The sequence below is a fragment of the Triticum urartu genome, chromosome 6A (assembly GCF_056163025.1).
Source record: "Triticum urartu cultivar PI428250 chromosome 6A, HENAU_Tu73, whole genome shotgun sequence".
Classification (NCBI taxonomy): domain Eukaryota; kingdom Viridiplantae; phylum Streptophyta; class Magnoliopsida; order Poales; family Poaceae; genus Triticum; species Triticum urartu.
The window spans coordinates 597,916,136-597,929,258 of record NC_141878.1 but is presented as its reverse complement, the minus strand read 5'-3'; the positions used below and the strand labels follow the sequence as shown (position 1 = coordinate 597,929,258).

At 46.0% G+C, this 13,123-nt stretch overlaps 1 pseudogene; it reads right to left on the bottom strand.

The window, feature by feature from the left end:
- Nucleotides 1-2,881: 2,881 nt before the first annotated feature.
- LOC125517109 (AAA-ATPase ASD, mitochondrial pseudogene) lies at nt 2,882-11,035 on the bottom strand (annotated as a pseudogene).
- Nucleotides 11,036-13,123: the final 2,088 nt, after the last annotated feature.

Genomic DNA, 13,123 nt, shown 5'->3' with positions numbered 1-13,123 from the left:
GCCGTAGCAAGGGCTGAGGCCACGGGTCTGTAGCTGCTGTGTGCAGAGACCAAACAGGTCCATATTTCGGAGCTTCGGCAATGTGCATAAGCTACATTGGTGACCCAACAACTCTCGAAGCATTGGCAATCAGAGAAGCGCAAGCATTGGCAGATTACTTATACGAAGCCAAGATCGTAGTGGCATCGGATTGCAAAGTGGCAGTTGAAGCAATCAAGGAAGGAAGCACATCACCGTATGGTGCAGTGATACATGAAATAATAGATAGAGCTAGTTTTTTCAACAGTTTTGCTAGACCTCATCTAGATGAGATTTAATTTGGTCTCATTCACCTTTTATAGCCATTGGATGTGATGCTATAAGATACATCTGTACTGATGTGGGTTGTATCCGTTCTTGTTTTCCAGGTGAATGAGACCAAATTACGTCTCATCTAGATGAGTTCTAGGTACTCTCTTTTTTCAATTCTTGTTCATTTATTCATGAGTTTAGAAACTCGAATGCTGATGCCCACAATCTTGATAAGCATGCACTTACTTTAGGGGTTGGCCGACATGTTTGATTAGGCCAGCTTGGTGACCTTTTATTCGTCCTTGTAAATGTGATGACACATTAATAAAGTTTGCGGGCTTGCCTAAACAAAAAACCCTCCGCATTGCCTTCGTGAGCGTCATACTAGCACATGTGGAGCCCGACACGTATGTTCCAAGTTACTAAGGTTGTGCGGTGGAAATTACATGCATGACATGGTGGTCATCGTGTGGGGATATAGGCATGTTGGAGTCACTGCCGATGATCTCCGAACTAGGTGCACCACATGGCATCTATGCTTGGACTAAATTCAGTTGGTTAGAATACAATGCTCGTGTTGTTGTTCCCCCCTGCCAGATCAGCCGTGTTGGTTAAAATGATTTTAGGTCCTTTTTTAGTCGGATTTTAGGTCTTCTAGTGTTTAAAAACATTATTGTATATTTAACATTTGTTCCAGTTCATCCCTTGTTTCAGTGAGCATGGTAAGTATAGTGGGTCTTTGTTGCTAGCATTTGTTTTAATATTCATGATTTGATATATATTTTCTTTTTAGTTTACCAATGAAAACATCGCTTGACAAAAAATAGAATTGTGATAATTGTTAGCTAACCACAATCGAGAGAACAAACAGGCGCACGATCGAAAGATGTACGACATGCAACAGATAGTTCCAAGAAAGAAAGTAGAGGGGTTTACACTCTTTTGACGATGCACTGATCGATGAGTTGATAACTAGATCATCCATGTATACTACTCAGATTAACTATACGTAAAAAAAAATTCTCGTATCAACTTACTATTTTCTAGCTAAGCAGACAATTATTAGAAGAGAGGTTCACACGCCACAGCGCCCTGACCAACCAGCATACCGTTGCAGCCTGATACCCATGCATTCCTCAAGTCATATGACCCTGCTGGTAGGTGCAATGTGACATCAAACACCGCCACCCCTCTCTTCAAGTCCGCCGCAAGACTGTCCAACACGTTCCCTAAGGGAACTGTGGTGGCCATTGCGAGGACATGCTGCTCCACCGCCTTTCGTGGCTTAGCGCATATCCGCCGTCTTTCGGGCGCGCTGGCGGCGATCTGAACGCCACGGTAGGTCACCTCCATGTATGTGCCGGGCATAATGCACGCCTCTGACCTGTAACTTTTGGGAGGCGACGCCGAGGGTGAGGTTGAACGAGAGGCCTGTCGTCGGGTCAGTGCTGGAGACAGAATCTACGGCGACGGTGTAATGGGCGTGGATCATGCAGAAGGGGATGGAAACGGGTGCGGCGATGAAGGCACCGACGAGCACCGCGACCACCATGATGAGCCAACACGGGAAATCTCTAGCGGCCTCGATCTCCTGATCTCCATGGGGTGCCTGGCTCTCAACGTCGTCCATGATCTGCTTGTACTTGCGCTTTTCGTCGGGGGATTTGGATGAGTTTGAGTTTGGCGTAGCCTACTTATATGTATGGAGAAGAAAAGAATGGATAGGCACACGTCTTTGATAGGAAACTAGCTTGGATTAGTTTAAATTGTATCGGTGGTTAGTATCCTTTGGGAATCCGGAATTGTATATATACCCGATTAGTACGTGCGTACGCAGGTCTCCAAAAGGAAATTAGCTGCTGCCACCAGAGTCCATTGACAGAGTACGTACTACTAGATAGACTACCAACCTGCTCGTCCGTGGCACAAACTTCGGTTGCATGGTCGGTGCGTTTGGACAAATAAAGATGACAAATAAAGACGACCACGGCCGATACTAGTAGAGATTGAGTTTATCAAAGAAAACAAGACCCTGATAAGTAGCACACGTGTGACACGAGCACATGGCAACTCTGAATATTTTTATGACAAGTTCAATGACGCGAGGATGCCAACTTTAGTTATCAAACATAACAACTTTCTTTTTGAACAACAAGTTTCAGTTTTTTTTTTGTTGTTTTTCCTTTCGGATGACAACTTCAGTTGTAAAAAAACGTTAGGACCGAATTGCTTTGTGCCACGTGTGACACATATCATTTGCGAAAAAAGTACTAGGAGAGATCGAGATCAAGACATGGATATGTTGGTCGCTAGCGGAGGCTGATGCGGTCATCGAGGGGCTTGCTTTGGTGTTATAATGGACATGCTGGCTGTGTTATAATCCGACATGTTTTGGTATACTTCGTCACGTTTCTTCTTGTTACCAAGTGTATCTTCATGTTTTGCTACGTTTTATGATATGTATCTCGGTAAAATCTCCAACACATTTAACGGTAGATAAATCTCCAACACGCACGGTACAAAAACACCCTCTAATGCTAGCCGCCTACTAGTACAACTACTAACTCGCATATGCTATCGTGGCAGGATATTAATGATCCTTGTCTTCCTCTTCTTCATCACTACTATTACTGTCATTCTCATCTTCATCTTTGTCCCCGGCAGATGCTTTCTCCTTGAGCGCGAAAACCAGCCTAGCGAGGCAGGCGTCCACGTCCTTCTTCTTTGACGTAGGCATCAAGTTCTTCGCTACGTCAGCTGCCCCCATGTTGACCTCGCCTAGAAGCTGCCGAATTTCACTAAACAGATCATGTTCGACCACGCCAAGGTAGTTCTTGGCGAGCACCTTGAAGGACTTGAAGCAGCAGTAGGATATCTCAATGTGCATGTCCATCCTGCCCCGCCGGATCAACGCAGGGTCTAGGTTCTCCTTGTGGTTGGTCGTGAGCACAATGATCCGCTCGCCTCCGCATGCGGACCATAGCCCGTCGATGATGTTGAGCACCCCAGACAGCGTCACCTTCTTCTCATCATCCTTGTCCTTGTCCTCCTGGTCCTCCCTTTTCTCTTGCAGCTTTTGCCCTTGTTAGTGCGCTTGCCTGTGAGATCGATGGAGCAGTCAATGTCCTCAATGACGATGACCGACTTGCCTTTTGTGTCGATGAAGAGCCTCCGCAGCTCGGTGTTGCTCTTGACGGCCGTGAGCTCGAGGTCGTAGACATTGTAGCCAAGGAAGTTGGCCATGGCGGCGATCATGGTGGACTTGCCAGTGCCAGGAGGCCCAAACAGCAGGTAACCTCGCTTCCACGCCTTGCCGATGGAGGTGTTGTTAGACAAGTTGTATAGGATAGGGACACTAGTTTAAACTTGTACTCTAACTTCTATCCTTTCTTCCGTCCGAACTCTCCTGTAATTGTGATCGATCTATCTACGATCGATCTCTCTCTTGTACGCCACGACAAACCTTCTATATAATACAATACGGCCCAGATGAAGGGTTCACGCTTCCATAATATCTTACATGGTCATCAGAGCCCTTCCTCTCGACATCTAGCCTAACCCGAGATAGATCGATTCATCGAGAGAGAAAAACAGGAGAGAAGTCGCCGAGAAAAAAGCCATGGCAGGCACCGCCGCTAGGACCACTGCATCCACCTCCGCCTCCACCGCCAACTCCTTAGTTAACTCCACCATGAGTGCCCTCTCCACCCAATCAGCCGGATTGACCTATGGATCCTCTTCCACCTCCGGCAGCAGCATCTCCCTCGGCCAACCTCCATCAGAGAAGCTCACGAGGACGAACTTCCTCCTCTGGAAGGCCATCGTGCTACCCCAAATTAAGGAAGCACAGATGGATCACTTCCTGGACACTGCAAGCCCGGCACCTCCTCCTACCATCACCCTCACCAAAGATGGGCAAGAGGAACAGATCTTCAACTCCGCCCGCACGACCTGGTACGCACAACAGCAGCAGTTACAAGGTTATCTAATGGCCTCTCTCTCCCATGAGGTTCTTGCCCAGGTGGTGACTCTCCAGACGCCGGCTGAAGTATGGGCGGCGATCCACGCTACCTTCGCTGCTCAAACACAGGCGCAAGAAATCAACAATAGGATCGAGCTTGCTAATCTCCATAAGGGGAACTCCACTATGGCGGAGTATCTCGCCAAGATCAAGGCGCTGGCAGATGAGAGCGCCACCATCAGCGCACCCCTCACCGATCGGGAGATGACCTCCTATGTCTTAAAAGGACTGGACCTCGAGTACAACTCCATGGTGTTAGCCCTTCAAGCCTGCGTCGAGCCCATCACCACCCCAGAACTCTATAGCCAGCTCCTTAGCTTCGAGGCACGTGTCAATCTCCTGCAAGGTACGCACCATCGCCAATCATCTGTCAACAGTGTATCTCATGGGCACGGCAATGCTGGTCGCGGCCGTGGTCACCAAGGTCGTGGTCGTGGTGGCGGGCGCAGCAACAACCAAGGTCCGCCCCGCTCTGGTGGTGGTGACCGTGGGGGTGGCTACAACAACAACAACACCCACGGCTCCTCCTCCAACTCTCGCCGAACCAGGTGCCAGCTTTGCAAGAAACCGGGCCACGAAGTCATTGACTGTTGGGACCGGTATGACGAGGACTACATGCCTGATGCACGTCATGCAACTTCTGCCATCCGGGAGCAAGGAGGAGGTGATGGTGATACGGTCTGGTATGCGGACTCCGGTGCTACAGACCATGTCACCAATGAACTAGAAAAGCTTTCTCTTCGCGAAAGATATCATGGCAATGATCAGATTCACACCGCAAGCGGTGGAGGTATGGAAATTCATCACATTGGTCAAGCTTCTATTAATCCCCCTAGCCTTAAACGTGATCTACTTCTAAAAGATGTCCTTCATGTTCCTCAAGCCGACAAAAATCTAGCATCTATGTCTCGTTTAACTTCCGACAATAATGTTTTCTTTGAGACTCACCCAACCTATTTTTTCATAAAGGATCAGGCAACGAGGGAGCTCATTCATCACGGTAGATGCATTGGAGGACTTTACCCCATCACATCAAGAGTCTTTAGTCGCAAACGTCGTCGTCAAGCCTATTCCGCCATCAAGCCTTCACTGGCAAGGTGGCATCAAAGATTAGGACATCCCTCGTCAATAGTAGTCAAGCAAATAGTCAATAAAGACAATCTTTCATTGTCAAGTAGTTAAAATAATGAGTCTGTGTGTGAAGCTTGCCAATGTGCCAAGAGTCACCAACTTCCCTATCCTATTTCGAATAGTGTGTCTCATGCTCCTTTGGAGCTTATTTTTAGTGATGTATGGGGTCATGCAAGAGATTCTTTTGGAAGAAAAAAATACTATGTCAGTTTTATCGATGATTGCAACAAGTTTACTTGGATATATTTGCTTAAGTTCAAATCTGAAGTATTCTTCGTTTTCCAAGAATTTCAAAAGCTTGTTGAGAGATACTTCGACAGAAAAATCCTTGCAGTCCAAAGTGACTGGGGAGGAGAGTATGAGAAACTCAACTCCTTCTTTCGCAATATAGGCATTGTTCATCATGTGTCTTGCCCCCATGCACATCAACAGAATGGCTCGGCTAAAAGAAAGCATCGCCACATTGTTGAAGTTGGTTTATCTCTTTTAGCTCATGCACCAATGCCACTCAAATATTGGGATGAAGCCTTCATTACGGCTACCTATCTTATCAACCGTCTCCCTAGTAGAGTCATTGGCAACGCCACTCCATTAGAACGACTGTTTCATCAAAAACCAGACTACAACTCTCTCAAAAAATTTGGATGTGCTTATTACCCAAATTTGCGTCCATACAATCGCCACAAACTCGAGTTCCGCTCCACTCAGTGTGTTTTTCTCGGATACAACAATCTTCATAAAGGATATAAGTGTCTAGAGATAGCAACGGGTCGTATCTATATTTTTCGAGATGTCGTTTTTGATGAACCGTTATTTCCTTTTGCCAAACTTCATCCTAATGCCGTAGCCTTATTACGTGCTGAAATTTCCCTTCTTCCAGACTCTATCAAATTCTGATTAGGGGGTGAATTAACTAGAACTGATCATGTGCAAAAATTCATGGAAAACTTTGATTCTGGTGATACTTGTGCAGAAACAGGACATGATTTTATGTACACAGATATAGCCAAAGTTGGCGCTGGATCTCAGGAAGATGCTGCCTGCGTCTCAGTCAGCTGCTCACCGTGATCCGAGGCGGATCCCCCCTGCAGGCCTGCTGCATCGTTAGGTGCGGGATCCCAGGCTGAACTTGTCGTCGCCCGCGCTCCAGACGACCAGGTGGCCGACAGCCCAGCAGGCGCGGATCCCACCAGCCCAGTCACCACGGGCGAGGATGACCCGCTCGACGCCACGACTTTCATCACCCGCGCTCCAGATGACCGGGTGGCCGACAGCCCAGCAGGCGCGGAGCCCACCAGCCCAGTCAGCACGGGCGGGGACGACCCGCTCGACGCTACGACTTCGCCTGCCCGGTCCAGTGGGGTCCGCAACGGGGCGCGCACGCTCGACCGCGTGTCAGGCGCCACGCGACCAGGAAGTCCGTCTGCGCCCTCGGATTTGGCGCTAGATTCTGGTGCTGATCTGGCCGGATCCCCTGTGGAGGAATTTGCTACAGAACCTACTGCTTCTCCTGAATCTTCTGTGGTGAGGTCTACAACAGCACCTGTGTTTCCTGCTCGGCATACAAGATCTCAGTCAAGTATTGTCAAAGAAAAATAGTACAATGATGGTACGATCAGGTATGATAAAATCAAGCGTGCGTTTCTTACTAGCACCGGTGAGCCAACTCATTTACATGATGCCCTTGTTGATAAAGATTGGAAGAAAGCCATGGATAGTGAATACGATGCACTTGTTAAAAATAAAACTTGGCATCTAGTACCGCCAAAGAGAGGTAATAATGTGATTGATTCTAAGTGGGTATACAAAATCAAAAGAAAAGCTAATGGAAGCATAGACAGATACAAGGCTCGACTAGTTGCAAAGGGCTTTAAGGAAAGGTTTGGCATTGATTATGAGGATACTTTTAGTCCTGTTATTAAAGCAGCTACTATTCGACTTGTATTGTCCATTGCTATTTCCAGAGGATGGAGTCTACGATAGCTAGATGTTCAGAACGCGTTTCTTCGTGGTGTTCTTGAGGAAGAAGTGTTCATGCGGCCAGGGGCGGAGCCAGGAAATTAAGCCATTGGGTTCACTCATTGATTCATTCTGAGGAATTGACACAAATTAATTAGGTACAAAGTCTGATTTTACACTATCTTACAACAGGAGTATAGCACTAAAAACATAAGGAATAGAAATATAATATCACTTATCACATATTATATTACATAAAAACTGAAGAGTGTAGGACATATCACTAGATGAAATTAGAAAATTTCTTGTTTACATGTTATAAATTAAGTAGTAGCAAAATAACTTTGTATCTTCAGATGTAGCTACTCGTCTTCTTTTGGAAAAAAGTTCTGAAAATACCCATTCAGTTTTAAATAAGTACCATAAATTGAAAGAAGCTTATGAAACCACTCACATTTTAAGAGTGTCCCCTTTCAATTTTGTTGTCATCTTACAAAAGATAAAAACCGTCATCACTACTAATGGTTTAAAGCATATCTTTGTCCACATAGCAAATTAGACAACCACTCAAAAAAATTATTGCTCAATTTCTTCTTGACAACATTTCAAAGCTGAAAAGCATCTGCGCCGGATTAGTGGTAGCTAGCAAAATTACAACTAGCTTTTAAAGTTCACAGACCAAAGAAAAAGTTACATGATTATCTGTCTACACCATTAGTTTAGCAAGATCAGTAATTCCGTCCAAATTGGCCAACCACCATATTCCCCAAACGTGTCTAGATTAAATCTCCATTCCGGATAATCTTGTTTTTTTAGGATTTCTTGTGTATTATAAAATTATCTTTAGAATAGAAGGATCATAAGGCCAAACTATTTTTTCTCTAGATAGACCGCTTCGGAGGATTACTTACAGTGACAACTTGATGCACTTTGACTACGTTTCACAGGCGACCTTGATGTGGTTGTACCATTATCTGAATTTCGTGATCGACTTCTCTTTGAAAAACAATGTTCTATAGCGTAGATCAATCAAAGCCCATGAAGAAAGACAATTAGAAAATTAGGGCAAAACAGCATTACAATACGCGGTTATTAAGATTAATAAAACATGCACAAGAGGGGAGATATATGGCTATGTAATCTCACTGTTTCGAATTTGGACTGCAATTGCCAGATTGTCGCTGTCGATCTGCAGTTGGCTCCTTGCCGCTGTGTCCGCCAACGGAGCGATAGGAACAGGGGAGATGAATTGAGAGAGCCGAGTTTGAAAGCCAACAGGAAAGGGCGTACAATTGCGGCGTACATCTAAGGTTTTTTAGGGAAAAAATAAGTCACGAACAGGCCTGGGCAATTAGCTTGGGGGCTTTTGGGCCTTTAGTTTTTTTAGGGCTTTTGGGCCTTTAGTTCACGGTGCATTTTAATAGATGGGGTCAACGTTGATTTTTCATTGGGTTCACGCCAGGAAGTACCAATACATTTGTACGTAGCTGACAAAAATCGTTGGGTTCATCTGTCCGCCTCTGCATGCGGCAGCCACCAGGATATGAAAACAAAGGCACACCACATTATGTCTGTAAGTTGGATAAAGCCTTGTGTAAGTTGGATAAAGCCTTGTATGGGCTGAAACAGGCCCCAAGAGCTTGGTACTCAAGGTTAAGCACACAGTTACAAAAGCTTGGCTTTACACCATCAAAGGCAGATACCTCATTATTTTTCTACAGTAAGAGCAATGTTACCATATTTGTTCTTGTTTATGTTGATGATATAATTGTTGCTAGCTCAAGTCCAGATGCTACCTCATGTCTGCTTAAGGATCTGAAACTAGAGTTTGCTCTCAAGGACTTGGGGGATCTTCATTATTTTCTTGGAATTGAGGTCAAGAAGATCAAAGATGGCATACTTCTTACGCAGAACAAGTATACTACTGATATTCTCAGAAGAGTAGGTATGGAACAGTGTAAGTATGTCAGTACACCTATCTCTACTTCAGAAAAACTTACTGTTGAAAGTGGAGAGGCACTTGCATCAGAGGATGCAACAAAGTATCAAAGTGTTGTAGGTGCATTGCAATATTTGACTCTTACACGTCCTGATATATCCTATTCTGTGAACAAAGTATGCCAATATTTACATGCTCCTACTACAACTCATTGGACTGCAGTAAAAAGGATTTTGAGGTATCTCAAATTTACAGGAGGACTTGGGCTTCAGATTGTGAGGTCCTCGTCTCTACTTGTGTCTGCCTATTCTGATGCAGATGGGGCAGGGTGTACTGATGATAGGAGGTCCATATGTGTCTTTGTTGTGTTTCTGGAAACAAATCTTGTGTCATGAAGTGCAAGAAAACAGGCTACAGTCTCAAGGTCAAGTACTGAGGCAGAGTATAAGGCTTTAGCTAATGCTACAGCTGAAGTGATGTGGATTCAGACATTGCTTCATGAACTTGAAATTAAAGTTCCACAAGCTGCAAGATTGTGGTGTGACAACATTGGTGCAACCTATCTTTCAGCTAATCCTGTTTTCCATGCACGTACAAAGCATATTAAGGTTGATTTTCATTTTGTCAGAGAAAGAGTAGCACGCAAATTGCTTGATATAAGGTTTATTCCAACAGGTGATCAACTTGTTGATCGCTTCACAAAACCTCTCACGGTGAGAAGGTTAGATGACTTCAAATACAATCTCAACCTTGGTAAACTTTCATAGGGTTTAGATTGAGGGGGAGTGTTAGACAAGTTGTATAGGATAGGGACACTAGTTTAAACTTGTACTCTGAATTCTATCCTTTCTTCTGTCCGAACTCTCCTGTAATTGTGATCGATCTATCTACGATCAATCTCTCTTGTACGCCACGGCAAACCTTTTATATAATACAATGCGGCCTAGACGAAGGGTTTACGCTTCCATAATATCTTACAGGTGTAATACTCCTTCCCATCACGGAACATCTCGAGGTCGTCAAGTATCTCCTGCTTCTTGGTAGGGTCCATGGCGACGGTGGAGAAGGTGGAGGGGTGCTCGAACTTGACGCTGCTCCAGCCGTCGTAGTCTCCGTCCCAGTCGTCCTTGGGCTTGTTGGTGTGGAGGCAGCGCTGTCGGCTCGCGATGACGTCACGGACCTTGGTTAGGACGTGCGGCAGGTAGGCGTCCTCGACAAGCCGGCGGTGGCGGCGGTGGAAGGTGAGGCGGTACATGCGGCTCTCGTCCATGTGCCCGTGGGCGACAATGGTGTCGGCGCGGGGCAGAACCTTGATCTTGCTCCAGCGCATGTTGGCGCCGCGCAAGTGGTCGACGACATCCTCGTGGTCATCCAGGGCGAGGCTCATGCGGTCGTCGTCGAAGCCGAGTGGCGCGGAGGCAACGGGCGCTGGACCGGCAGGTGGTGGTGAGGTAGGCCTCGGCGGTGGCGTAGGCCCGGTTGCGGCCGAAGTAGTCGGGGTGGCGCTCGTCCATGGTGACGGTGCCGTAGGGGGATATGGCGTTCATGATGCGGCTGGCGAGGCCACGAGGGTGTCGACGTAGTTCCTGAGAAAATCCGGAACCGCACTGCTGCGCCATGGACCACATGAAGAGGAACCTCGTCAACGACGACAGCACCCCGGTGAACCAGCCGCCGGCGACCAACATGTCCATGGCTTCGATCTCTAATATTTTTTCTGTTCTGTTGTTGATAAAGAAAATTCGATCTCTAGTAGCGTTGGCCGTGTGGGTCGTCTTTAAATTGTAGGAAAGCACCGACCTTGTATGTTAGTACAACCGAGGTTTTGGTAGTCCAAGAGTCTCCTGCATGTAAGGAGAGTAAATCTCTACTCCTAATGGAGCAGTTGGTAGTCTCGCTTTCAGGTTTTTTTTCGTCCTACCATTTTCATCCGATTTTTTTTTGTAGGTTAACCATCGTAGATTTTTTTCGTCGCCTCCCCCACTTCAACGGTTTATTTTCACTTCACCCTCTCACACAACGAAAAAAACTAAACGGATCAGAACTTTCCATACTGACGCAAATTATTTAGTAATGTCTTTATGTAAAAGAATCAATCACAATCAATCTCTAAAGATCAAATATAAATTAATTAATCTTCATAACGTTTGTTTCCTTCTGAATCATGTCCATAACTTTCCTTTCTTGTTTGGGCAGAAACTGTTTGGTAGCAGAGATTTGGAAGCTTCCTATGAGTGTAGTAATAGGAAGTATTCTTTTTCTTGATGATTCGTTTCCATGCATGATGATAGTAAATTAGGCCAACATTCACCATTATTTATCAACGTCATCAATCGTATCCATTCCTACCAGTTTTAAGGAAATCTGCTCGCTATGTCTTTTTTAAGGGGATCCGCTTGCTAAGTCGTCATCGCACGTTATTTTCACAAGCAATTCCCCTAAAAAAAGGCGTGGGTATTGGTAGTTGAACGCCCGCTAGGTTTTCCGATAATCCCATCCTCGCGCTGTGCCGCCGCCACCCGCCGAACTTCCAGCCGCCTGAACCCGTTAACTTCGCCAGCCATCGGGTCGACTGCCCCCACCCCAAACCCCCATCCCCGAGCACTAGCTATCGCCGCGTTGCCGCCCCAAGCTCCACGCCACCGGGAACGAATCAAGCGCCGTCCCGACACCGCCGTCGCCGGCCCAGCACCTCCAGCCTTGCATGGACAGCTTCAATGTGCAGTCTCCCTTGCTGCCTCACCTTCTGCCAGCGCATGCAGCGGCGGGGTTGGACGCGTGCGTGCTTGCTAGCTTGCTCTCCGTGCGTACGTACTTGCTCTGCGTGCGTCGCACCGACCAATGCGCATGATGCGTGTGTGCCTGCTTTTCTGTATGTGTATGCCAGCGTGATGCGTGTGTGCGTTGCTGTGTGTGTATGATATAGATGGCCCGAGTGTGTGTGCATGCTGTGCTCTGCTCTCTGCTGATCTATGTGTTGGTGCTCCTGCTATATGTTCATGCCATACAAATGAAATTTCAGTTAATCTTCTGACATGTTGAGTTGGTTCTCTCTGTCTTCTGAGGGGGTGAATGCAAAGTAGTCTATTAAGCTAGGCACTATTGCTGAGCTAAATTGACAAAAAAATATTGGTAGCCATAGTTGTAGTTTAAGTAGTAGCGAGTTGTCTGATATGTATAAAGAGCCCGTTGCAACTGAGCCCGTTGCTAAATTGACAAAAAAGGTCGCCATTGTCACTTGATATATATGAGAATATTAAACGTATTATTAAAATGATTAATATTGAACTGTTAAAGTTAATGTGGCCCCGTTGCAACGCACGGGCGTTCTTCTAGTCCTAGCTAGGTGGACTCTTGTCAACGCAAACAATATTTCTTTTCATTTTCAGTAGATGGGTGCATCGCTCTTTGCCTGCACCTTTGTATAGAACTTTTTTTCCTTTTGAGAAAACTTCCTATCTATTCATCAACCGTTAAGGTAGTACAAAGAATATTAGAAGTACAAAAAATAATCTAGGTCAATAGACCACCTAGCAACGACTACAAGCACTGAAGCGAGCCGAAGGTGCACCGCCATGTTCACCCATCCCTCATCGAAGCCGAGCAAACCTTGTTGTAGTACATAGTCTGGAAGTCGTCGTGCTAAGGCCCTATAGGACAAGCACAACATAACAGCAACCATCATTGATGAACAGAAGTGTAGATTGGAAGAATCCAACCTATAAACACGAACGAAGACAAAATCCACGTGGATCCACCGAAGACAAATGTCAACCGAATCC